The following is a 26,611-nucleotide window of genomic DNA, read 5'->3' on the forward strand; positions in this document are numbered from 1 at the left end:
GGAAGGGACATAAGAGGACTGGAAGAACACTGGGGCCAAGATAGTACTTAAAAATGACCTTATTAATTTAGGATAATGATTTGTTCTTCATTAAAAAAAAAAGAAAAGAAAAGATCCTAATAGATGTACTGTATACATAAAAATATGGGTATTTACAAATGAAACAGCACAGTAATTACATATGTATAGGAAAAGTGATTTTTATTGGTGTTGATCTTTTACATTGAGTAGATTCTGAACGCATGCAAATTAATTTTCAGCTTAAAGTAACTCTCTTTTACAGTTGAAAAGTGAAGTATGCTTATTGAAAATAATTTTGGAAATAGAAAAAATATGTAGTAGATAAAATTTAAATTAGTTATTGCCACAAACAAGGAATGAAAGTTCCAAGACTTGGCTCTGCCTTCTGCCAGTTTTATGTGCAAGTCTAAGTAAACATGTGTACATGTATATGTTCATATGTGTATTTTTAAACAAAAATTTTCATCATATCATCTGCATTCTGCCTTCTTCACTCAGCATTAATTGTATCATTAGTTTTTATATTTATAAAATGTGCGTTTTTAATAGTTGGGTAATATTATACCTTATTTATTTACAAAAAAATTTTAATCAACTCCTGCATATTTGACATGTAATGTGTTTTCTCCCATTGTTTCTACTACTCTGAGATAATTCTTACATATAAATTTTGATGTACATCTTTAATTGTGTATATACTTAGAAAGTAAATTTCTGGGTTAGAGAATGTGAACTTCTCAAGGTTCTTTTGATAACTTTTCACAAATTGTACGTGAAGTACTTTTCTAAATACTTTTTTAACTGCTCTGAATAGTATCATAAATATTTGTCTATTTAGAAGGCAAAAACCTGGTTTATTTTGTTTTAATTGACACATTTGATTAATAAGAAGCTAGACTTTTTCATATACTTATTTGCCATTGTTTTCTTCTTTTTACAAACTGTTTGCTCATGTCCTTTACTCATATCATCTAACTGATTTGTTAAAAAAATTTAAATGTTATGTCCTTAGTTTTGTCAAACATGTTGCAAGAATGTTTTTCCCAGTTTTCATATGCCATTTAATTTTGCTACTGCTAATGTGAGAAAATTTTTAAATATTTGTATGGTCAATTTGATTTTTCTTTTTTTTTTCTGATTACTCTGTCCTTTGCTTTTATCTTTTTTTTAACCAGCTTGGAATTTGGTAAATATTCAACATTTTTTCCAGCATGAAAGTAGTTTTATTTTGTTCTTTTAATTTTGTATTCCTAAAAAATTTATCTTAGCCTAAGATATGAGAGAAGCAATTTACTTAATTTTGTTTCCAATGATTAACCAATTGTCTTAGCACCATTTCCTCACTAATTCTGATACTGTCATTTTTGTATACTAATTTTTATCAACATTAGAATCTATCTTTTATCTTTTAATTGTTTTAGTTTGTTTCAATTTTTTCCACTGGTTCCATATTGTATCCATTACAGCATCACAATAACCTTAACAAGGTCAAATCCTTCCTTGTTGTCTCTTATCAAAAATGGTTTTACAATTATCACCTACTTATTATTCAAGAGTAATTTAATTAATTGAGTTTGTAAAATTGTTCCACTGAAATTTTATTAAACCTATAAATTCATATTAATATCTTTGTAATATTCAATATTCATAATCAGAAGCATATGTTTTCTATTTACATAATGTTTCATTCATAAATGAATTATGTCATCTTATTGTAGTCCCCAAATTCTTTATTATACTTAAACACAGGCATATTATGTTCTCATTATTGTTTTGGATTACTTACATTCTACTTTTTAATTTTTCAGTGGAAAAGCTGTCTCTGTTCTTTATAATATTTATTATCTAGCTATTTTACTCAACTCTCTTAATAATTTCTTATAAGTTCTCTTGGGTTTTCAGACCATTAAGTTATCTGCCAACAATGAAGTCTGTCTACTTTTTTCCCTTTTAATTCTGTCTAATGTCCTATTTAATTGACTAGAATTTCTAAAACAATTTAAGTAATCACGGTGATAGGAAGCATATGTCTTGTTATGGATTATGTGATAATGTCTCTAGTTTTCATAGTTAAGTTGGCTATTAATTGCTGATTTAAGGCAGATAATCTTTGTCATATTGATAAAGTAGATTAAAATTCTACTTTCTTCGATTATTAGGATTGAGTGTTGAAGTTTGTGCATTTTTTTTTTGTAGTTTTTGGTAAATATCGTTCAATTCTAAGTGATGGACATAGATTTTCTTATAATACATCTCTTAATTCTAATCATTTCAGCACTTGCTATGGGCTAGATATTCTTCCCTAGGCATTAGAATTCAAATGCATAGCCCTGTCCTTAAAAACATTATAGAATAATTCAGAGCACGAATTATTATGGACAATTCAGCAAAAGATTTAAAGTAATTGATTTCTCATTATTAAATTGCTCTTGCATTATTAGAACACATTATATTTAGGATTTTGCTGAGAAAACTTTGAAGACTTTTTATAGCTTGATTGTATACCATGTCACAGTATGAATTTTAAAAATCATTTAAATGTAAAATGATGATTTATAATAGGAATTATGAGTTTTACCATAAAAAGTAATAGTGTCCAGATTCTAATTAAGAACATCTATAAAATTTGATAATGCCTCAGGAAATTTATAGATCTCAATAATATAGATTGTTTGTATTCCATATGATTGGGAAATTGAAATGTCTAATCATACTTTATCACTTCTTATATAGTATGACTGAAATGTTTTGGGGCAAATCATTTTTAATATGCTGTCATTTGGTCTTTATTTCTAAGACAGTCTTCTGAATTATCTGTAGGATTTCAGTATCTATTTATATAGATTTATTTTCAATTAATGGGTGTTTTTGAAATTAACATTATTGTTTCATTGTAGTTCACCATAATGTATTCTGCTTTTCCTGTTGAGTGATATAATATCATATTTTTTGAAGTCCTTCTTTATCTTGGTCTTTAACACAGTATGGATGAATAACATTTGATATTTAAAGGATACCCTCTTGACTATATTCTTTATATTTTATGCAAATCAAACAAATATTTACTGAGAATTAAATTTTTCTACTGAATATTATGCTAGTTATTATGAATAATAGTACAGAAAAGCTAAAGTCATACTTTCAAAGAACTTATATCTGTTTGGTAGGTAGAGACAAACAAGGAAAAATGAAAAATAAATCTTAATGAAATATTTACTCTTTATAGAGGCTAATATATAGATAGCATCATGTTCTTGTTCTTTCTTTTAGTGAAAGTATTTAGAACATACAAAATACCTTTTGTATATTTATTTTACCCTGGCCTCTTCATATTTTTCCTGCTACTTTTGTGCCTTTACAATGATTTTCTCACTTGCCACTTAAAAATTGTATTTACTTTTGCAAGATTTTAAAAATTCTCTTTGGAACCACATTGGATAGACAAATGTCATGCACATTAATCTGTAAAATATTGCCAGTGGTAATTTGTCTTACACAAAGATGACCCTGCTCAGAATTTGGAAACAGGCATAGTGCTAGTTACTACAGGTGTAGACTAAAAATCATTGCTTTCTGAATCTCCTCAGACAATTTCATTAAAGAGCTTGTCCAGATTCTTAAAACCATTCACAAAAGAATTAATATGCAAAGTAGGAGAAATCCAAATGCTAACACACAGCATATCTACTAAAGGGGAATTTTAACAGTAAATTTTAGTATATTAAGGGACAAGATTCATATCTTTTGGACTTTCATGAGATTTTTCTTTCATAGAGTCCTTTCATTTTAAACTTGATCATTCAGTATATATTCTAAGTTATAATCTTAGAAATTTATCCTATATTGTGGAATTTTTATCTCCTCCCAATTTTTAATACTTAGGTTGAAGAGTGTTTGTCATAGACCACAACATGTGTCTCCGTGGAACTGTTATCCTATTTTAATTCAGAAGCAATACTATTGATTAAGTAATACGGTTTACAAACTTCAAAGCATTTTTCAGCCACCATTTCTCCTGAACCTCACCATGAGCTTCCTGTGTGGTATCATTTATCATTTAAAATGTAAATAAATATACCAGCACGTTTCCTCTATTTGCCCAATCTTGTGCTACATTGAAACAACTGTCTTGATGAAACACATATTGATGCACTGTGCATTTCTGTACTAAACCAAAGTAAGAAGTAGTTTTATGGATATATAACAGAATTCACTTCATAATTTTTTGTTAAAGTATTTTATGAATTGTGGATAATCCGAGCCATGGGAGATAACGAAATTCTACATACCAGAGTTCACAGAAAGAGGATAGCTTCTCAGAATTGGATTAGACTCTTGAGAGATGTGCATTGTGGCTTTTTAGGTACTTAATCTTTATAAGCATATCTAACTCTTAATTGTTCTTACTAATGCTAATGTTACAGTATTAGGGTAAAAATAATAAAAACGTAAATAAATAAATCAGGGTGTTACCTAAAATAATTTGTCTTTCCCTTGATATACATTATTTTTATTTTTTATTGTTTGGCATGAAATTTATTTTCTTTTTTAGAAGCAATTTCTAACTTCCATATTATTTCAGAGGGATGGTCTAATACTTGCATAATAGTAGATTTCACTGTAAATATAATAGAAAACCCCCATAGGACACAATTTGGTGAAACCAAATTTATGTAAAAATAAGCAATAATAAGGATAATAAGAAAAGTGAATAATAGTTAATAGCAGGCCAATGAAATATAATACTACTTGATTAATTATTAAATTAATTTTGTAGAAAATAATTACTATAAATATCTTTCAATTGCTGATTACATACCAAATAGTGGAAAAAAGAGGCAATTCAGTATGTTTCAGGGGGAGATGGGTAAATCAAACTGGGATTAAAATTTATGACATTGAAATGCTATTTGAAGTGCTAGTTGTAGTTGTCTCTGTGTGTGAGCTGATTATTGGCACTTGCAGTTTTTTCTTATACTCTTCTGTATTTTATATCTCTTTCTATTTTTGTAATGACCATGTGTTAATCTTGCAGTTAGGAAAAGTTAATGTAAATGTATTATGCATAGTCAACCTGCAGATAATTCATTGAGAGTTAACTATAGAAAATCTGCCAGGGAGAGTAGAAACCAGGAACTAAATTTAAGCGGAAAGTATTCTATTATATGAATAATCCATGGTCTCAGACCTTACTAACTTTCTACTTCTAAAGCATTCTTAGTCCAAATCATGAAGACCCAAGGTCATGTGGTGATGTAATTACTAAGAGGTTTGTCTGAATATTTATATGACATATAACAGCAAGAGAGCTAGCTAAATAACAATGCAATTAATTAATAATTAAGGGTCTATGGAAACATGTTATAGATTGTTTCTGTTAACTTACATTGAGGTTTAATACAACTTAGAAAAAAAATGTCCTCTTACAGTATCTTTATGAAAATCACTAAAAGAAATATTTTGCTCCTGTATTGGGTACCCTGTATAGAGCATAATCTGCAAAGTGAATCATGGCTATTCTATGTTATATGCTTTATTAATGATTCAGAAATAGCTGCTGTTATTTTCATAGGGTCCAAATAGTTTTGTTCTTGCACAGAAAGCCAAGAATAGTCTTCAAATGACTTAGCAAGAAGGTGCTTACCCAAGCTTTATGTTAATCTTGAACTCTGATGATACAAATCTATTCTTTGCCCCAGACATCTGATTTAAATACCTTTGGAGGTGGAAGAAAACTAAAATCACCACAAAGGCATGGATGAGTTTATCATCTTTTCCTAAAAGATTGAGGTTGATATTTTTAAATTGCATCTAAAAGTTTAGAGTAAATTTAAATAAATTAAGACAAATAAATATATGGAAAGGTAGATAAGAAAATGAAGAGGCAAAAGAAACAGATGTACATCTCTTTGTTCCAAAAAGAAATTGAGATGGTAAAGAATATCTAGATATATGATATAAATATATTACTTTAATATTAATGAAAATAAATTTATTATAAGTTAAATGAAATAAATGAAAATAAAGTAGATAAACAAAGAGAAACATGAGGAAGCAATAATTAAACCTATATTTAAAAAGCCTGTATGGATGGCTGGAGTCGTGGTTCAGTGGTAGAGTGCTTGCCTGGCATGTATTAAGCCCTGGATACAATACTCAGCACCACATATAAATAAATAAAAGATCCATTGAAAACTAAAATTTAAAAAAAAAAATTAAATAGAATCTTGTGTACATTTAGAAATTGGGCTATCATCATGTGTTTTGAAGAAACACAATGCTGATACCAGAAAAGATTAGAAAGAAATATCTTCATAGGATACTCTTCAGTATGTAAAAGGGTCATTGTATTTATATTATGAATAATATGGTAAATAATATGGTCATTGTATTTATATTATGAATAATATGGTAAATAATCACTTTCATAAGAAACAAAGGGTATTTAATAGAAATGCTTCTTTGGTAGCCCTTAATATTGAATGATAACATCTCACAAATGTGTAATTTCATATTCTTGGTTTTACAAGATTCAGACAACAGAGAGACAAGACTCCACTTGGATTGTCCAAGGTGAATTTTAGAGCCTAGGTGCAAAATTCAAATGGAAGAACTGCATATCCTGCAGGAAATTTTCATATAAAATATTTCTCTAAGTTATGCCTTTGGTTGTTATTGTATGACAGTAAATTCTAGCTAGTATCACTGGAATGCAGCTATTCTTCATTAATAGCAAACTTTGGAATTAACATTGGAATTGAGTTGAAATCCTCTTTCAGAAATTGTAAAGACCAATCAAAACACACAGCTGAAGATATGTTCATCTACTTCAGTTGAGAGACTAGCTGGAGAAGTACCCTTCCATAGAACAAAAATTCATTTAAATATTTATTTTAAATCCACTCCTATTTAAAGGTAAATGGGAAGTGAAGGCTCTAAGTTTCTTCCTTATAGTCTGGTTATTACCTGAGTAATAACCACATCCTACAAGGTGATGGAGTTTCATTATAAGACATGATCAGGATTACTTGTGTCTTTAAGCAATTTACATGGTGCTTCAGGGTTTTATTTTATGAATTAAATCTCCTGTTTTCTAAATAGAAACAGTAACCTTGCCTGTTACAAGTTCATAAGCTAAAGGTGACTTGTTCTGATGCTTTAGTGAGATGAAGATTGGTGAATAGTTTGATTTGACACCTTGTAAATGTGAAGCACTAATGTTGATACAGTGACATCAGTAAGATATTCAAATTTAAAGTTTCATAGACTCTGAATATCTATGGCACAAAGTTTGCTGATTTTTCCTCTCCCTTTTAGTAACTTTGAGGAGAAATAAAAGTATTAAAGATTCCTAGAAACAGATATTACATGTTTATTTCATCTTATATGAGGAGTGATATTGTAAATCTATCCATAATTTAAATGCTCTAGAAAAGTCTACTCTCAAGAAAATTTTATTGTCTATCATCATGTAAAGGACAAGTCATTTTTTGTAGTGAGTATTGTTCCCTGCTTCCATATGGGAACTTTTTAAATTACAAGACTTATTTAAGTTCGTAGAGCAGCTTATCCCCCGCAGCGTGTTCTTGAGGAAGTATGACATGGGTCAGCACAAGAAACTGAGAGAGAAAAGATGGTGAATACTCATCAGATACAAATAAGTTTTTGGAACTATTTAGAGAGGTTGCTGACTGTTGTTTTGTATAAGATTAAAGGTAGGTAATGTGATTTCCACAGTTGTTCGGAGTAAGTTTATTCCAGCTCCAAATTTTTATCGACCCATTATGAACCAATGTAATTCTAGCTGTTCTCATTGAGTGGTTTCTCTCTTCTCTGTGAAGAAAGGCACCATTTTTTTAATCTTTCATGGGAGAAATTTGACAATCTCATCTACCTCCCAATTTTCATGAGTCAATATTATTAAGGATTTTCAGGATCAATAGACATTCTTTATCCCCCCAAACTTTAAAACTTTCTATATATGTAGTAGTATATTTCATAGAGAGTTTCCTTTATGTACATATAATTATCATGAAAATTTTCATTCAGTGGCAGTCAGATTCCTCCCACCCCCACAAACATGTTGGACTTTTGACTCCTGCATTGCAAAGACAAAAATTAGGTAATGTTCATATATTGAAGAAATGTCTTAAGTTGCACGTGCTTACTATAGAAAAGATCATAAATTTTATCACCCAAACTGGATACTTTTGAGTGTAGTAGAACAACTCTCATAATTGGGTTCTATGTTGTTTTAGCCAGGACTGCTTCTATCTCTCACTCCTTCCCAAAGCTCCATTGGGACAGTAGTTCTACCAGGGCAAGGCAGGACGGAAAACCCCACAAATTATCTGCTAAGAGGGGTTGATTTGATAGAGTAGAACAGAGAAGAATTCCATGATCTTAGGTGTTGTGAGAACAGTAGCAATCTCCATGGAAAACAAACAGGAAGATCAACCATTATATTTAGCCCAAAGTTGTAGTTCAGAATAGGGGAGGCAATAGACAGGCAGATTGGCCACATATTCAAAAGGGAGAATGGGAAAAGAGACTACCATAGTGGGCCTTAATAAGCTGCCACATAGCACTAATTATCTGGAAAACTACATACCTAGTTGAAGAAGACCAGAGATGGGCAAGATATACATATATTTCTGACTCTACCTAAGGACCTCTCCCCTTGAGTTAGGGGAGAGGCCAGTGGAAAGTAAAAGTCAAGGAAGACTTGTAAACTATCTGAACTTTGAATATATTCCCTTTCCCATACCCATATCCATCAGTAAGGTGTGTTACCTTATTGACTCAATGTGCTTGTGCACAACCTCTGATGAATGACTTGCTGGCCTATAAAGTGTGTGCACACAGTAGCAGTTCTACCTAAAAAAATGAAAATCTTATTACAAAAATTAAACAGAGATATCAGTATTTGCACAGTATGGAGGAGACAGACTTCACAGAATTAGATCAAACAAGTCCTAAATGAAGAACAATACAGCAACAATCCCTAAAAGGGAAAAATCAGAAACCAAAATTGTCAAATTGTAAAAAATATCAATTATCAAGGAAAATTATGAAATTAAACAAATAGGAGTGTGACCCAAACCCAGTTATAAAGGCAGTTGAAAGAAACAGAATCTGAGTTGAAGTGGGGAGAGCAGATGTTGAATATTTATCAGAGAGACATAAAAGCAGTGCTTAAATGTGTCAAATAAATAAGGAAATCATGTTAAATTATTAAATAAAAGCATTACTATAATTACTCTTCAAATAGAGTTTCATTATAAAGATAAGAATTATTTGAAAAGAAACAAAATTTTGGAGTTGAAATGTATAACTGAAACTAAAAAAAAAAAAATTGCTTGAGGGTCTCAATAGCAGATGTGCTATGGCAGAAGAAAGACACAGTGAACTTGAAGCCAAAGCAACAGAAATTATCTAATCCGAAGAAGAAAAATACTGAAGAAAATGAATAGAGCTTCAGAGACCTGTAGGACAACCATTAAACAGACTAACATTTATAGTGAAATAGGAGGAAAGGAGGGTAGAAACATGGGATAGAAAAATATTTGAAGAAATTTGGACAAAATTTTCCCAAATGTGATGAATAGCATCAGTCTACCCATATTCCTGCTCAAAAACACTGAGTAGAATAAACACAAAGGTCAAACACAAGTTTGCCTGTCAGACTTTTGAAGGCCAAAGAAAGAGGAAATCTTAAAAGTAGCAAGAGAAAAAAGACTTGTGGATAGAAAGAACAACACTCTGATGAACAGCTTGCTTTTTAGTAGAAACAATTAAAACCAGAAGGTAAGATAACATATTCAAAGTGCTGAAGGAAAATAAAGAAATAATCAATTGAGAATTTTATATCCAGCAAAACTGTTCTTTCAAATGAAGATAAAATAAAAATTTCTCAGATAAACAAATGATTTATTACTAATAGACTTGTCTTAAAAGAAATACTGCGGAAAATTATTTTAACTGAAAGGAAATGAAAACTAACAGTAATTAAAATCCACTCAAAGCAGTGGAAGTGGAAGGAAAATCTGACCATGTAATTATGTAGTGTTATGGTTTGAATATGGGTTGTGTTCCCCAAAGGTCATATGTTAAAGATTTGAACCCCAGGGTGACTCAAATGAGAGGTACTATGAACCTTTAGGAAGCGAAACCTAGTTTGTAAGTGCGGTACATAATGGTAGGTAGGTTCTTGAAGAAGATGGGATCCCACTAGTCCTTACTCTTGCTCTGCTTCCTGGTCCTGACGTGAGTGGTTTGCTCTGCCATACGCTCCTAACATGCTGCATTGCCTTTTCCAGAACTCCAAATCCAAGAGGCCACTCAGTCTTGGAATGGAAACTCCAGAACTGTGGGACAACTTTATAAATTAACTTTATAAGTTAATTGCCTCAGATATCTCATTATAGTGACAGAAAGATGACTAACACATGTAGGTAAAAATAGATACTATAAATATGTCACTAAAAAATATTTTTTTATAAAATGAAGGAAATTCTAAGCAACAGAACACAGTTAAATAAAAAACAAAATAACACAGAAAACCAATGAAACCAAAAGTTAGTTTTTTGAACGGTTGACAAAATTGATGGACCTTTTGCTAGACTGACCAAAGAAAAAGGAGAGATGAGAGTTAGTGAAAATCAGGTATGAAAGAGGGGACGTAGCTACTAGTCACATAGAAATTATTAATGCCATAGAGATTTAAATAGTTGTGAGATAATATGGTGCAAAAACGTATTCCAAGTTCGACAACTTAGATAAAATCAAATCTACTAAAAATGCACAAATTAACCCTGTTAAGAACCGACTCAAGAAAAAAAATAGAAAATTTGCATAGTCCTATAACAGTAAAGAGATTAAATTTCTATAAAAAAGAAATGGTAGATATAGATTGCTTCACTGGTGAATTCTATTCAAAGGAAGAAAAAATGTCAATCTTTAACATAATTTTACAGAAAAAAAAGAAAAATAAAACTTTCAATTTATCCGCTGATGGGAGTATATTACCCTGTAACTAAAGTCAAAGACATTACAATAAAAAAGAATTGCAGGTTAGTATCCCTCCTGAAAGCAGATACCAAAATCCTCCACAAAAATACTCAAAAATCAAATATGAGCTATATTGAAAATTATTATACAGCCTGAATAAGTGTGATTTATCCCAGGAATACAAGATTCACTTGTTATCCAATAATCTGTTAATGTAATATACCATATTAATAGAATAAAAGAAAAAAATGACCATCTCCGTAGATGCAGAAAAGCATTTGAGAAAATTCAATATGCATTGGTGATAGAAACTGTCAATAAACTAGTAACGGAAAGGAATTTCTACCTGATAAAGGGCATCTATGAAAAACCTATAACTAACTTAATGATGAAAGAGTGTCTGATTTACTTCTAAAATTGGGAAACAGATGATATTATCAGATCTCACCTATTCTATTCAGCATTGTAATAAAATGTCTACCTAGAATGTTAAGGTAGACAGAGGGCAGAGAGATTTTAAAGGAAGAGAGGAAAAAGAAATGGATAGGGGAAGGAATGTGAAGGAAAAGGAACTGAAGGGAAGGAAAGGGAAAAGAAAGGAAAACAGAACAGAATTAAATAAATGGCAACCAGTTTGTAAAGTAAAACTCTTTGTATTTGCTAATAAATGAGTTTAGCGAGTTAACTAGATAAAAGATCATTGTACAAAAATCAATTGTTTTCATATACTAGCAACAAACAATGAGATTAAGAAAAAAAATTCTTTCAATAACATCAGAAAAAAATGGCATTTTTACAGAAATTAAAAAACTGATTAGAAAATTTAAAAGAAGAAAAAGACTCAATAATTAAAATAAGTATGAAAAAGAAAGCAAAATCAATTTTAAAACTTACCATAAAATGTACAGTAAGGTGAAAATTTGGTACTGGCATCTACTAGGATGGATTGAGAGTCCAGAAAATTAATCTTTACATTTTTGGTCAGTATCTATTGACAAAAGAACCAAGGAAATTTGGAAGGGAAAGAGATAATTTTCAATAAATAGTTCTAGGTTCTTGATACTAGGACTATATGAAATATATATATTTATATCCATGGTACCAGGACTATAATAAAAATATTTTAAATTCTTACATCACAGCATACATAAAAATTACATAAAAGTAGATTGTGGACCTAAATGTAAGAATTGAAGTTATAAAATTTCTAAAATGCATAGGCGAAATCTTCATGACCTTGGGATAGACAGGGTTCTTAGACATGATACTAAAAACTTGATTTAAAAAGCAACTGGGGTTAGCATAGATGGCCTTTACAATGTTAAGGAATGTCCCCACTATCCCTATTTTTTCTAGTGTTTTGAGCATGAAAGGGTGCTGTATTTTATCAAATGTTTTTTCTGCATCTATTGAAATAATCATGTGATTCTTGACTTTAAGTCTATTGATATGGTGAATTACATTTACTGATTTCTTGATGTCGAACCAACCTTGCATCCCTGGGATGAAACCCACTTGATCATGGTGCACTATCTTTTTAATATGTTTTTGTATGCGATTTGCTAAAATTTTGTTGAGAATTTTTGCGTAGATGTTCATTAAGGATATTGGTCTGAAATTTTCTTTCCTCGATGTGTCTCTGTCTGGTTCAGGTATCAGGGTAATATTGGCTTCATAGAATGAGTTTGGGAGGGTTCCCTCCTCTTCTATTTTATGGAATACTTTGAGACGTATTGGAATGAGCTCTTCTTTAAAGGTTTTGTAGAACTCGGCTGAGAACCCATCTGGTCCAGGACTTTTCTTTGTTGGTAGGCTTTTGATGACTTCTTCTATTTCATTACTTGAAATTGGTCTATTTAAATTGTGTATGTCCTCCTTGTTCAGTTTAGGCAATTCATATGTCTCTAGAAACCTGTTGATGTCTTCGAAATTTTCTATGCTAAGCCCATGGCTAATATCATTCTAAATGGTGAAAAACTGAAAGCATTCCCTCTAAAAACTGGAAAAAGGCAGGGATGCCCTCTTTCACCACTTCTATTCAATATCGTCCTTGAAACTCTAGCCAGAGCAATTAGACAGACCAAAGAAATTAAAGGGATACGAATAGGAAAAGAAGAACTCAAACTATCCCTATTTGCTGATGATATGATTGTATACTTAGAGGAACCAGGAAATTCCACCAGGAAACTTTTAGATCTCATAAGTGAATTCAGTAAAGTAGCGGGATATATGATCAATAACACATAAATCTAAGGCACTTTTATACATAAGCGATAAATCTTCAGAAAGAGAAATTAGGAAAACTACCCCATTCACAATAGCATCGAAAAAAATAAAATACTTGGGAATCAATCTCACAAAAGAGGTGAAAGACCTCTACAATGAGAACTACAGAACACTAAAGAAAGAAATTAAAGAAAACCTTAGAAGATGGAAAGATCTCCCATGTTCTTGGATAGGAAGAATTAATATTGTCAAAATGGCCATACTACCAAAAGTGCTATACAGATTCAATGCAATTCCAATTAAAATCCCAATGATGTACCTTACAGAAATAGAGCAAGAAATTATGAAATTCATCTGGAAGAATAAAAAACCCAGAATAGCTAAAGCAATCCTTGGCAGAAAGAGTGAAGCAGGGGGTATCGCAATACCTGATCTTCAACTCTACTACAAAGCAATAGTAACAAAAACGGCATGGTATTGGTACCAAAATAGAAAGGTGGATCAATGGTACAGAATAGAGGACACGGACACAAACCCAAATAAATACAATTTTCTCATACTAGACAAAGGGGTCAAAAATATGCAATGGAGAAAAGATAGCCTCTTCAACAAATGGTGCTGGGAGAATTGGAAATCCATATGCAACAGAATGAAACTAAACCCATATCTCTCACCATGCACAAAACTAAACTCAAAATGGATTAAGGATCTTGGAATCAGACCAGAGACCTTGCATCTTATAGAAGAAAAAGTAGGTCCAGAGCTTCAACATGTCGGCTTAGGACCAGACTTCCTCAACAGGACTCCCATAGCACAAGAAATAAAAGCAAGAATTAATAACTGGGATAGATTCAAACTAAAAAGTTTTCTCTCAGCAAAGGAAACTATCAGCAATGCGAAGAAAGAGCCTACAGAGTGGGAGAAAATCTTTGCCAATCATACTTCAGATAGAGCACTAATCTCCAGCATCTATAAAGAACTCAAAAAACTCTACACCAAGAATGCAAATAATCCAATCAACAAATGGGCTAAGGAAATGAACAGACACTTCACAGAAGAAGATGTACAAGCAATCAACAAACATATGGAAAAATGTTCAACATCTCTAGTAATAAGAGAAATGCAAACCAAAACCACCCTAAGATTCCATCTCACCCCGATTAGAATGGCGATTATCAAGAATACAAGCAACAACAGGTGTTGGCGAGGATGTGGGGAGAAAGGTACACTCATACATTGCTGGTGGGGCTGCAAATTAGTGCAGCCACTCTGGAAAGCAGTATGGAGACTCCTTAGAAAACTTGGAATGGAACCACCATTTGACCCAGCTATCCCACTCCTTGGCCTATACCCAAAGGCCTTAAAATCAGCATATTACAGAGATACAGCCACATCAATGTTCATAGCTGCTCAGTTCACAATAGCCAGATTGTGGAACCAACCTAGATGTCCTTCAATTGATGAATGGATAAAGAAAATGTGGTATATATATATACAATGGAATATTACTCAGCCATAAAGAATGATAAAATTATGGCATTTGCAGGCAAATGGATGAAACTGGAGAATATCATACTACGTGAGATAAGCCAATCTCAAAAACCAAAGGAAGAATGATATCACTAATAAGTGGATGATGACACATAATGGGGTGTGGGAGGGGTTAGTGTTGGGGTTGGAGTTGGGTTTAGGGAGGGGGGCAGGAATGGAGGAAGGAAGGACTATATAGAGGGAAGGGAGGGGTGGGAGGAGTAGGGGAGAAGGGAAAAAAATGGCAGAATGAATCAAACAACATTACCCTATGTAAATTTATGATTACACAAATGGTATGCCTTTACGCCATGTACAGGCAGAGAAACAACATGTATCCCATTTGTTTACAATAAAAAAAAAAAAGCAACTGGGGAATTTTTGTAAAATTTAAAACTTTCCCATTTCAAAAGCTAGTATTATGGAAATGAAATGACAATTTACAGACTGGGAAAAGCTATCTCAAGACTAGGATTTGTAAATCATTATTTGATAAAGAATTTCTATTCATACCATATAAAGAACTCTTTAGTAATAAAAAGATAAATAACCCAATTAAAAATTGGGAAATTTTTGGAATAGACATTTCACCAAAGAAAAAGTAGGAATTACTAACAAGCAGATGAAAAGATACTCAACATCATTAATACTTAGGAACAAGTAATTTAATCCAGGAAATACTGCTTCAAACCCCCTATAGCAGCAGTAATTTAAAAATGAGAGTAACAAGTGTTGGTGAAGATATGGAGAAATTGGACCCCTCCTGTTTGCTGGTGAGAACATATAATAGTACAGCCACTTTAGAAAATGGTTTGTAGATTCCTTACCAACTAAAATAAATTTACACTTATGACCCAGCAATTCTACTTCTAGTTATGTACCTAAGAGAAATGAAAACATATCACACAGAGACCTGTATATAAGTGAATGTTCAAGGTATCATTTTTCATAATAGTCAAAAATAAAAACTGATCTGTAATCCCAGCAGCTCAGGAGACTGTGACAGGAGGATCACAAGTTCAAAGCCATCCTCAGCAAAAGCAAAGTGCTAAGCAACTCAGTGAAAACCTGTCTCAAAATAAAATACAAAACAGGGCTGGGGGTGTGGCTCAGTGGTCGAGTGTCCCCTAGTTCAATCCCTGGTAGTCCCCCCAAAAATAAATAAAAATAAAAACTGAGAACAATCCAAATGTCCATCAACTGATAAATAGATAAACAAAATATGCTACATCCACACAATGTAATTCTATCTATCAATAAAAGGAATACGTTGTTACATGCCACAGCATAAATAAAATCTAAAAATAAAAACTCTATTACAAATGAAAAACAGCCACTTGAAAGAGATTACATGTTCTATCCTTGCATAGGAAATTTCCAGGAAATAAAAAGTTTTGGAGAAAGCAAGCAGTTAGTTGGGTGGGTCTAGGGGTGAAAGTGGGGCTTAACTGCCTCAGAATATGAAGAAAATTTGTGAGGGAGACAAAAATGTTCTCACACTGGATTGTGATGCTGGCTATGCAAGTTTTCTTAAATTTATTGAGTTGTATAACTTAATGAGGGTGAATTGTATCTTATATAAATTATACATTGACATGCTATTAAAATCAAAATATGCTTATTAAAACTGAAAGAAGTATATAGAAACCTGACAGTGACCATCATAACAAACTGGCCAATGTTAACATCCACAGTGATGTACAAGTTTATATCATGATCTAATATTTTAAGAACACTTCTACTCTTTTATATTCTCTAAAACTCATAATTCCAATTTCATTATGAGAAAATATCAAACAAATTTAAATTCAGTAACATGAAATACTTGACCAATGCTTTTTATAACTCTCAAGATTGTGCAAAACAAGGAAAGACTGAGAAATTGTCACATGAGAAGAAACTAAGTAGACATGGTAACGAAATGCAATTTGGTATCCTGAATTGGTCTTGGAACAGAAAATGATATTAGTGGAAACACTGGTGACCTCTAAATAAAGTCTGCAGTTTCATTGGTAGTTTTGTATCAATGTTAATTTCTTAGCTTTGACAAATTTACCTTGATTATATAAGATACTAACATTAGGAGAAGTTGGTGAAGGAAATATGGGAACTTTCTGTCCTTTCTTTTCATAAATCTAAAATTATTTTAAAATAGGAAGTTAAAATAATAAAAGTAAAGGTAAATCATTCAAATATAATATGTTGATTTTGCATGGATCCTGATTCAAAGTAATTATCTGAAGAAAGAAAAAAAAGGGAGGGAAGGAAAGAAGGAAGGAAGGAAGGAAGGAAGGAAGGAAGGAAGGAAGGAAGGAAGGAAGGAAGGATAGAAGGAGGGAGGGAAGGAAAATAGCAAGGGAGAGGAAAAAAATAAAAACATTTTAAAGTCAATTATTTGACATGGACAGAATATTCAATGCCATTAAAGAGTTGTTTTATTTTTGAAGTGGGATGAAATGAGTTATGTTTGTAAAAAGTTGTTATCTTTTAGTAATATTTACCAAAGCATGCAGGGATGAAATGACATGCTATTAGGGATTGTCTTTAAAATGATCTGGTGGAAGAAAAAGTGGGTGAGAGGGTAGATATAAAATAAATTGATGACAGGTGATGGGCACGTAGGAGTTCATTTTACTATGCACTCCACACTGGCATATGTTTGAAATTTTCCATAATAAAGTTTTTTAGAAAGAAAAAAATCTAAAACCCCAAAAGTATTATAATTAGCCTTCTCTGTTGACCACAGACAGAGCTTGTATCTTTTAAAAATCAAATCTGGATAGTGTCAACATGAATAAATCATAGAGAGGTGAGTGAACTCTCAAAAATAATCTGGGCACGATACAATTAGAGCTGAATGGTGGGGAGAACAGGAAGAGGAGTGCCTGAATTATCAGACCTCCTAAACTGGAGTGCATTGTTGTTCTTTCCTTGAAGTTCTGTGACCTGGTGATATCTAAAACTCCTAAGCGAGGATTTTGAAAGTAGAATGTGGTCAAAAACAGCCCTTTGTTCCTACTCAGTGTTTAGATCTATAGTTCCTTGCCCCCTTCAGGTCTTTTTTAATTGACTGGAGGCTTTGTTGCTTTGTGAAGCACAGGATAGGTTACTGTAATATAATGCTTTTGCTACTTCTCTGGAAAGCCATTCAGAATCTTTAACTAGTGCAGCATGTAGAACTCTTTTGCTGGAGGATCTCTTGGAAGGAAGCATTCTTCCAAGCTTTGTAATTTGCATTGATTACTGAGCTGTTTTTCAGTGCATCACTGGAAGTTGACTGTAATCTATAAAACCTTATATAATTTTGTCCTGATTAGAGAAGTCTGGCACTAGTTGTCAATTTTGATAATGACCGAGATCGATCTGTTTGAGAAAAATAAAAAATTTAAAGATTTTGGAACTTGAAATGTCAGGAGCAAGTTATTCATATTGACAACGCATACTCTGTTAATCGGCTACTTTAAAGTGGGTTCATTGTACAGTTGTGAGTTTGGGAAAAACAAAACACACAAACCCCCAGAAAGTTGAAGTAGATAGTAGTGTTGGTAAGAAGGTCCTTGTGCTAACTTAGCACTCCTTAATCTTACCTGACATGCCCTCAGAATATTTCACTGCCTTAATGACCTGCCTTACAAGCAGTTTCTACCCAAAACTGACTCCCATTACATAGTGACAGAATTAATGACTTGTTCATGAGGCGGATATGAAGAAGAGCAGTATTCATATCAAAGACAACTGGTCCCACTTCCAGGTCCATCTTTGGGCCAAGATATGTAGTCGCCAACAGTGAGTTGGCGACTGTATTTTTGAGTCCTGGCGCAAAGTAAGATCCATCTGTTTTGCCCAGCCGTTTGCCTGAGTGCCACAGAATGGTCCTGTTATTAGTCTTATTTGTGGTCCTATTTGAGGTTAGATATAATGTAAATAAACTTTGTCCCCCTTGTGATGAATGCAGCATAGGAATTAAAAGTGGTGGTGGTGGTGGTGGTGGTAAGTGATGTTGCATCTATATTTTCTCAAATGCTGTTTTCTTTGGACTGGGAAACAGACATTTAAGAATGAGTTTGTCATCTGGAAGGATAGTTGTGACCAAGTTTTCCTCAACAGGATACAAGATGTTATTTTTGAGCTTCATTACCCTCACCAAGGGGGGAAAGAGAGAGAGAAGGGAAAAAGAAATAAAGAAAGTGAAAGTAGGGAGGAAAACACGTAGAAATGGAGTGAAAACAAAGGTCAAAGAAGACAAAGAGGAATGACATAAGGGGCGGGGGAAATGTAACTTAGTAGACTGTTCACAGAATAGACTTTATTATTTTGAACTGATAGTTCAGTTCAGTCAACATCTGGTGAATTGAGAAAAAGGAGATCTGACTGACTGAACTGAACTGCTAGTTGTCAGTTAAATAGTTTATATGTAAATATCCAGCCTAGTTTCTATCACCTTTTCTTTTCTAAGCTGGACAGTGAATCAGTTTCACTAACCAAATTTTTTTTTTTTTTTGGTGAATAGAACAATACCAGTTGGTGATTCGGATTTATGTAGAGGTGGGCAGTTTTTATGTTTCGGAATCATTTCTTAGGGATTATTGTTATTCCATATAATTTCTGAGCAGTTATTTTTGTCAGTTTCTTTTATGAATGTTTTGTTGCCTTATAAGGATATATGTGCACTCCCCTCCTCTCATTCAGTTGTCCCTGGTGACGCCTCCATAATTTCTGTCTTTACACTGGTGCATTTTTAGTCTAATTCAGGCATTTGAGAAGCAGGGGAAAAGTTTAGTTAGTCAATGTCAGTGATTTTTTAAAAAAACCTAATCCATTCATGGGTGAATTTAGTGTGAAGCTGAGCAAGTTTGCATTTAAAATCTATGTATATCAAATAGACACATTACCCAAATTATTCTTCCATATATTTCAAAGGAGAAAGAAAACAAGATTCACAAGTGAGAACCAGATGCATATTCTAATATTAGGTACAGTTTCAGGAGTAATTTATGATTATACTCTCATATATGAAAATATTAAAATATTACTTTGCATTATATGAGGTTGGACATAAACATACCACATTTAGTGCTACAAATATATATTCAAAACTACTGCTGTAAAATAAAAGAAGGATAATTATAATAGCTCTACTTTACATTTACAAACTTCTAAATCCCTTCAAATAACTATTTGAAGCTAAAAATAGACATGACTTAATCTATCATGTATGTGTTTTTTGACTAATATTTTATTTATATGATATTGTTTAAAGAAGGAAAGGATTGAAAAAAAAATACTATGGTGTTTTAAGCCCAGATCTTAATTCACGGACTCTTAAATTTGAACATTAAAGATACATATTTTTTGAACCAGGAGTTTAAATCAGGAGGTATGGTTCAAAACCTGGTGATCTTTCTGTGTTGCTTTAAACACTAGGAGATGCATGTGACAAGATGTACAATATGATGTGGAATAGGGCACACTACCTCATAATACATTATAATGGCCATTTCGTATTGCTAAATATGTTTATTGACCTCTACTTTACCATCTGCCCCACCACCAATTCAATTCAGCCATTTGAAAGAAATAGATCTTGCATTTTCTTCAGTTCCATTTGAACTCATACTTTTTCTTTAATGTGTGTATTCAGATCCATAGATTTTCTTCTTTATTCTCTGAGTGTTAATTTTATGTAATCTTTATGAAATTGTTGTCAGGGAGTATTTTTTAAAATATCTGATAAAAAACATAGCTAAAATTCCAAAATACTAAAGTTTCTAATCATATCATGAAATCCTTAACATGGAGGCATATTTTGTTTTTCAGATGCTTTTTCTCCCTTTACTCTTTAGATCCTTTTCTTTTCATTAAAAAACTACTCTGGGAAGAAGGTTTCTTTTTTTTTTTTTTTTTCCCTTAACAGGAAAAAAAAAAAAAAGCCACGCTTGACTGATAATGCATTGCTTTGGATGGTGAAACATTATGAAAGTTTAATTTTTAATTAAATCTGAAATACCAATTATAACTGAAAGAGATTTTAACCTGTTTCTTTTCAGACTGCCTGAAGTTACATTTAGAGACTGAAATCACTGCACCTTAAAAACAAAAGATTGAGCTGCACTGTATTCCTGTAAGTAGAAGCTTCCTGTACCTTCTTCTGTGTTTCTGTGACTAACCTCAAAAAGGGACAAAAACATCGGTTTTGAAAGTCCCTGAAGAAATACATCTTTAAATAATTTTTCTTCTTTAAAAAAAAAAAAGTTGTTGGGCTCAATATTCAGTATATCTTTTTTGTTTAACCGAAATTGTGGATTCTTTCTTTTGGCTGGTTTGAATTTCATTAGGGAGGGTGTCACCCACAGTGTATCAGCACAGTGACATACACCCTGTTTGGAAAGATTCTTGCATTTTTGGTACCAGACTCATGAAAGGTAAAAGAAGATTTCTTATTGAATCTAAGTAGATTCCATTTTCCTTTGTGATGTCATTAGAAATTTTTAGCCTTTGTGTCAGTGGAAATGGAAAGTTCATGATGACATCACAAGATTCTGTTGCCTTGAGGACTTTGGGCAAAACTAAGTAAAATGCATAATTCCCTTGTGTGCTCGTGTTCCCCATTCTGCTACGAAGCAGTCAAAATAGCACATCTTCTGTCTTCCCGTGAGCTACAAGGCTGTCTCTCAGAGCCCCATTGTTCCATAAATGCATGTCAGAGTCTACCACAGTCTGGTCTACCCTTATTTAGCTGCTGTTTTGTCAATGTACTTGGAAGAACAATTAACATTTGGGATTTCAATGTCTGAATAACAGGCAGTGAATAGAACTGGAGCACATAAAAGATTCAGATGCCCAGGGTAAGAAAACAGAAGCTTATAGTTGGTGGAGGGAAAAAAGAGGAAAATCATTTTAATGCTGTACTCAAAGGTTGTGAAATACTACAAGGAAAGTCAATCATTTCTTTTATAAGTTTTAAGTCCAAATGTACATTTTGTAATGAAATCCAGAAACTTATGACATCTTAAGTTTTGCAGTTTAATGTGTTGCAAGATCTTTTGCTAGAGAGTCTTAACACACAACTTTCCTTGTTGGAATGCCAGATGTGGCATATGCTGCATCATGGTTTTCAGAGTGCCACAGTCGTTGTCCAGCAGAGAGCATTAAAGGTGATTCGATTTCTTCCATTTTTACGTCGGTTCACTGCACCCTTTCATTATTGACTGTAGTTCTTGTATGTTGACTGCAGACAGTGCTGGAGTGGTTTAAATGTCTCTGTCTCTCGTTTGAATTCATCCTAAATGCCACTTTTTTTTTTTTTTTTTTTTTTGGTGGAATGATGCATGGACCAACCAAGACCACCGCACTGTCAGTGCATCTGGTGCAAAAGAGGGACTTTGGCAACTTATGTGTGTTGCCAACTCAGCACAGATCCTGGCTTGCATGAGAGAATAAATGTTATTGTTATTTTTGTAGTAACTACAACAGTTCAAACCCACCGTAAAATCTCTAAAAGCAAGACTCCTTCTCATTCATTTTTGTAATTTCCCGGTACTTGGTACGATAATGTGTAATCCCAAAAAAGTACCATTACAAAATTTGTAAAAACTAGGAAATTTAGGATTCATTCACTCAGAGACTATTTATTATAAAGAGAGATTGCATAAGGTTTTTGAAAGGAAGATATTCATAATTTGCCAAAGATAAATCTTCTCTTCATCATATCATACCTTCTTGACTTTACACATCCTTTTCCTGACAAAACTGAAGAGTACCTATTCATATCACATCCATTGCCTGTGAAATTGTCTTTGGTAGTTTTCCATTTAACTTGTGTCTTATATTTCCTAAACTGGACTTGACTCCAGGGTGGACAGTGATCTGCCACCTGTTTTTGGTTTTTGTTTTTTTATTTTTTTTTTTACTGTCAAAAAGTAGGTTGAGCTTCCAAGAAGTGGGACAAGTTATAGAATAGATATTGGTACTAAGAGCAGAAAATTAAGAAGTTACTACAAGCAGAAACTATTTTCATTACATAAAATTCAGAACCAGTTTGTAAACAACAAGAAGTTCACAATATTCTTTAGAACTCAGAACCACTTGACATAAAGTTTTCTGTCCCTCCTCCCACCACCACTGTTAAAGATTTATTTCCAAAAGGGATCCTTTCATTTTTATTAAATCAGCTTCTGGTGATGCAAATTAAGGTGCTCATAAAACTTAACCTCTGAGGCAAAACTAAAATGATAAAATTTAGGCCTAGTGAATTGTACTGTTATCATGTTGAATAACATTTAAGGACATCAAAGAACTTTATAAAATATTTCACGTTTTAAGATTGAAAATTTGAGGTGAAAAGGATTTAAGGTTAGAATATCATCAAACATTACAACTGGAAAGGATGCAAGAACTGAAAGTCCTATCACCTCACTTTAAAATAAACAAATTGAGATCCGGTTTGGAGCATGCAGTTCATGCAGATCCTACTGACCACCCATGAAGATCATCCTTAGAAATGTAGACTTGAGAGTAGACACAAATGCAGATGCATAGGCTTCAATCTTTCCTCTATACTCATGGAATGAACAGTATTTCCTAAAGAGCAAATCACCTTGTGCTCAGTTTTGAGATATGTTGAACTGTGGTCCCCTTTACCAAGCCATCCAAAATTCATACTTAAAGGGCTATTCTGAAAACATTGTTATCAACACAGTTATATTTTCATTATTCCTGTAAATCTTGACACCATGCCTATGGTGGTTTAGTGAGTCATATACAGGCAAATTTATTGGTTGACTTAATATTCTTTATGATTCTTATGATGATTTACAGAGTGGACAGAAGACCATTAGAAACTTCAGTAGTTTAATTGGGCTTACAGGCATGATGAAACCAGTAATCTGAACAGAGTCATTGTGACATGGAATTCAGACTTCCCAAGAGTGTGCATCATGCATGGTGTCAGAATGTCACTGTTGCCAGGGGTCATTTCCATCAAAGAAAAGTTTTTCAGAGTCTGAAAAAAAAAAAAGTGAAATAAAGTTTAATAATTTAAAATTAATTTCTTGCCCTGATAATTTATTTCATGTTGACTTTATTGGTTGCTGTCATTTAGCTGTCCAAAGAGGCCAGTGTAAGATTTTTTTCTATTATTTTACCCAGAGTTAAGTCCTGGATATAGTGTAAATTCTTCCTCAAAATTATTTTATCCCATCTAAACATTTCCCCCTCCCCACATGAAGAAACTCAAGTCACCATGTACAAAAAGTGCTAAGTTTTTATGCCACAAATACAATGAGACTGAACTTCCCTTAAAAAAAAAAAAAATACCACGGAAGTATTGGCATTTGGACAAGAAGGGGGAATTAAAGCATGGGAATGTCAGTGAGGGCCCCACATGGAGGGCCTCAACAAGGCTTTCTCCTCAAATCTTTTTTCTCTGTGTTCTATAATAATACATATTTGTTCTATGCCTCCAATAAACAAAATGTCACCAGAAAACACAGATAAACAACACCTATTTACGGTCATTAAGACATTCATAAACTATTTAGGAAATGCATGCATCTTTCTTATAAATAAAATGTTAAATGGGGACAGCAGAGGAAGTAAACTGTTACCGTTTTTCTGGACCATCAGGAATCACATGATAGTAGCAAGGAGCCCACCTAGAGTAGATAATGAGTGAAATTCAATGGAACAGTGAGTGATAATAGTGTGATTTGGCAATACAGTGCTTGTTGGTGCCAGTGACTAAAGAGAAGCAAGTGGAAGAGAACCAGGAGGTATGGGAGCATCAGTTTTCCAAAAGTAGGGGTTGCAACATGGAATCCAATCAAAGAAAGATAAATATCAAAAGAAAATACTGAATCACATATTTTTAAGATACTGGATTAAAAAATTCAGGGCTGGGTTTGTACCTCAGTGTTAAGAGTGCTTGCCTTTCACCATAGCCAAATTGTGGAACCAACCTAGATGCCCTTCAGTTGATGAATGGATAAAGAAACTGTGGCATATATATACAATGGAATATTACTCAGCCATAAAGAATGATAAAATTATGGCATTTGCAGGCAAATGGATGAAATTGGAGAATATCATGCTAAGTGAGATAAGCCAATCTCAAAAAAACAAAGGAAGAATGATCTCGCTGATAAGTGGATGATGACACATAATGGGGCGTGGGAGGAGTTAGTTTTAGGGTTAGAGTTAGGGATAGGGAGGGGGGCAAGAATGGGGGAAGGAAGGACTGTATAGAAGGAAAAGAGGGGTGGGAGGGGTGGGGGAAAGGGAAAAAATAACAGAATGAATCAACCAACATTACCCTATGTAAATTTATGATTACACAAATGGTATGCCTTTACTCCATGTACAAACAGAGAAACAACATGTATCCCATTTGTTTACAATAAAAAAAAAAGAAAGTAAAGGCATTAAGCATTTTATCCCAGGTCATGTGACTGGTAAATTTTAGAGACAGATTGTGAACATTATCTGTCAACCCCAACATGCCTACTCTTCCCATGACTTGACACTGCTTCCCAGAGTTATAGGACTTCAATTATGTCACCATTGATAATTCAGGAGTTTATATCTCTAGTTCTATTACATCTGCAAACTCCAGCCTACATTTCCAATATCTGTATTTAAATCTTCAAATAGAAATCACACTGTTTTCTCAGAGTCTGTATATCAAAATTGAATTCATTCACCTAGTTAAAAATCATCCTCCTTTCAACTATCCTACTTTTTTCCTCACCCCAGCTCTCTAGGGCCTTGACTCAAAATTTATTATTCTTGCCTCTTCCTGCTTCTAGATGTCCAATAAGTAGCCAGGTCTTGTTAATTCTCTTTCTTTGATACCTCTGTTCTAGTCAGGCTTTCATCTTCTTGTATCTCCAGAAATTTCTTAATTGGGAGAAACGGGGCAGGGAGATCAGCTCATCATAAATACTGCTGCCCCATTAACTTTCCTGAAGAAGAAGCACTAAAATTATGTCTCCTTTGCTCAGACAAAACTTTAAATAATTTTATATCGACTACCAAAAAATTCTTCAATATCATGGAATTTTTAAATTTAACCTAAACCCATTTCTGATATATGTACCATATACTCAGGCCAAATCCTCATACCCACCTTCATTCATATCATTTCTACCACCTAAACTGCCCATCATTCTGTTTTTATTTTAATATTCAAATCCAGTTCATCCAAATCTATTTGAAAGGCTATTAATTTCACCAATTCTTCCCTACTTGACATAGCCAGAAATTAACCACTCTCCACTACCCACCAAATTCACTTGGCACATGTAGTGACCTTTGCTAAAAGCTTGATTTTGGACTTCTAGTCTCCAAAACTGTGGGAGAATAAATTTGTGTTATTTTAAGCCAACAAGTTTATGCTAATTTTTCATAGAAGCTCTAAAAAATGAATGCATCATTCATCTATACTATTTTTGAGATGTGAATTATTCTCTATATTTTGTAACACTATTTATGTGCAAGTGTTATCCTCTTACTGGAAAATAAATTTTTAGGGGTAGAGTCCACATTTAATTAACATTTCTGAGCCCTATAGAATCTATTACAGTGGAATCATTAATTTATTATTCAACTGTGCTTACTGCTAGGAATGTAAAAATGATCCCTTAGACCCTTATGGTTCTTGGTCTCCTCAGACTATCAGATATTAAGTAAGTACACAAATAATCCAAGATTATAAATTTTGACCCATGAAAAGAGCTATATATGCAAGACAACCGTGGATGGTGGTAATTTATTTTAATATCCATTGAGTGCTAAAGACAGAATTCTCAAAGAAAGCAACATTTGAGTT

The 26,611-nt window shown here is 33.0% G+C and overlaps 1 protein-coding gene across 8 annotated transcripts in view; it reads left to right on the forward strand.

The window, feature by feature from the left end:
• Zbtb20 (zinc finger and BTB domain containing 20) overlaps window positions 1-26,611 on the forward strand; it is a 793,136-nt gene that overhangs the window by 302,104 nt on the left and 464,421 nt on the right. For all 8 annotated transcript variants that reach the window (XM_047564557.1, XM_047564559.1, XM_047564560.1 and 5 more), the window contains one exon: window positions 20,835-20,908. The gene's annotated coding sequence lies outside the window, so the exon portion shown is untranslated. The remainder of the gene's footprint in view (window positions 1-20,834; window positions 20,909-26,611) is intronic.

The sequence above is a fragment of the Sciurus carolinensis genome, chromosome 9 (genome assembly GCF_902686445.1).
Source record: "Sciurus carolinensis chromosome 9, mSciCar1.2, whole genome shotgun sequence".
NCBI lineage: Eukaryota > Metazoa > Chordata > Mammalia > Rodentia > Sciuridae > Sciurus > Sciurus carolinensis.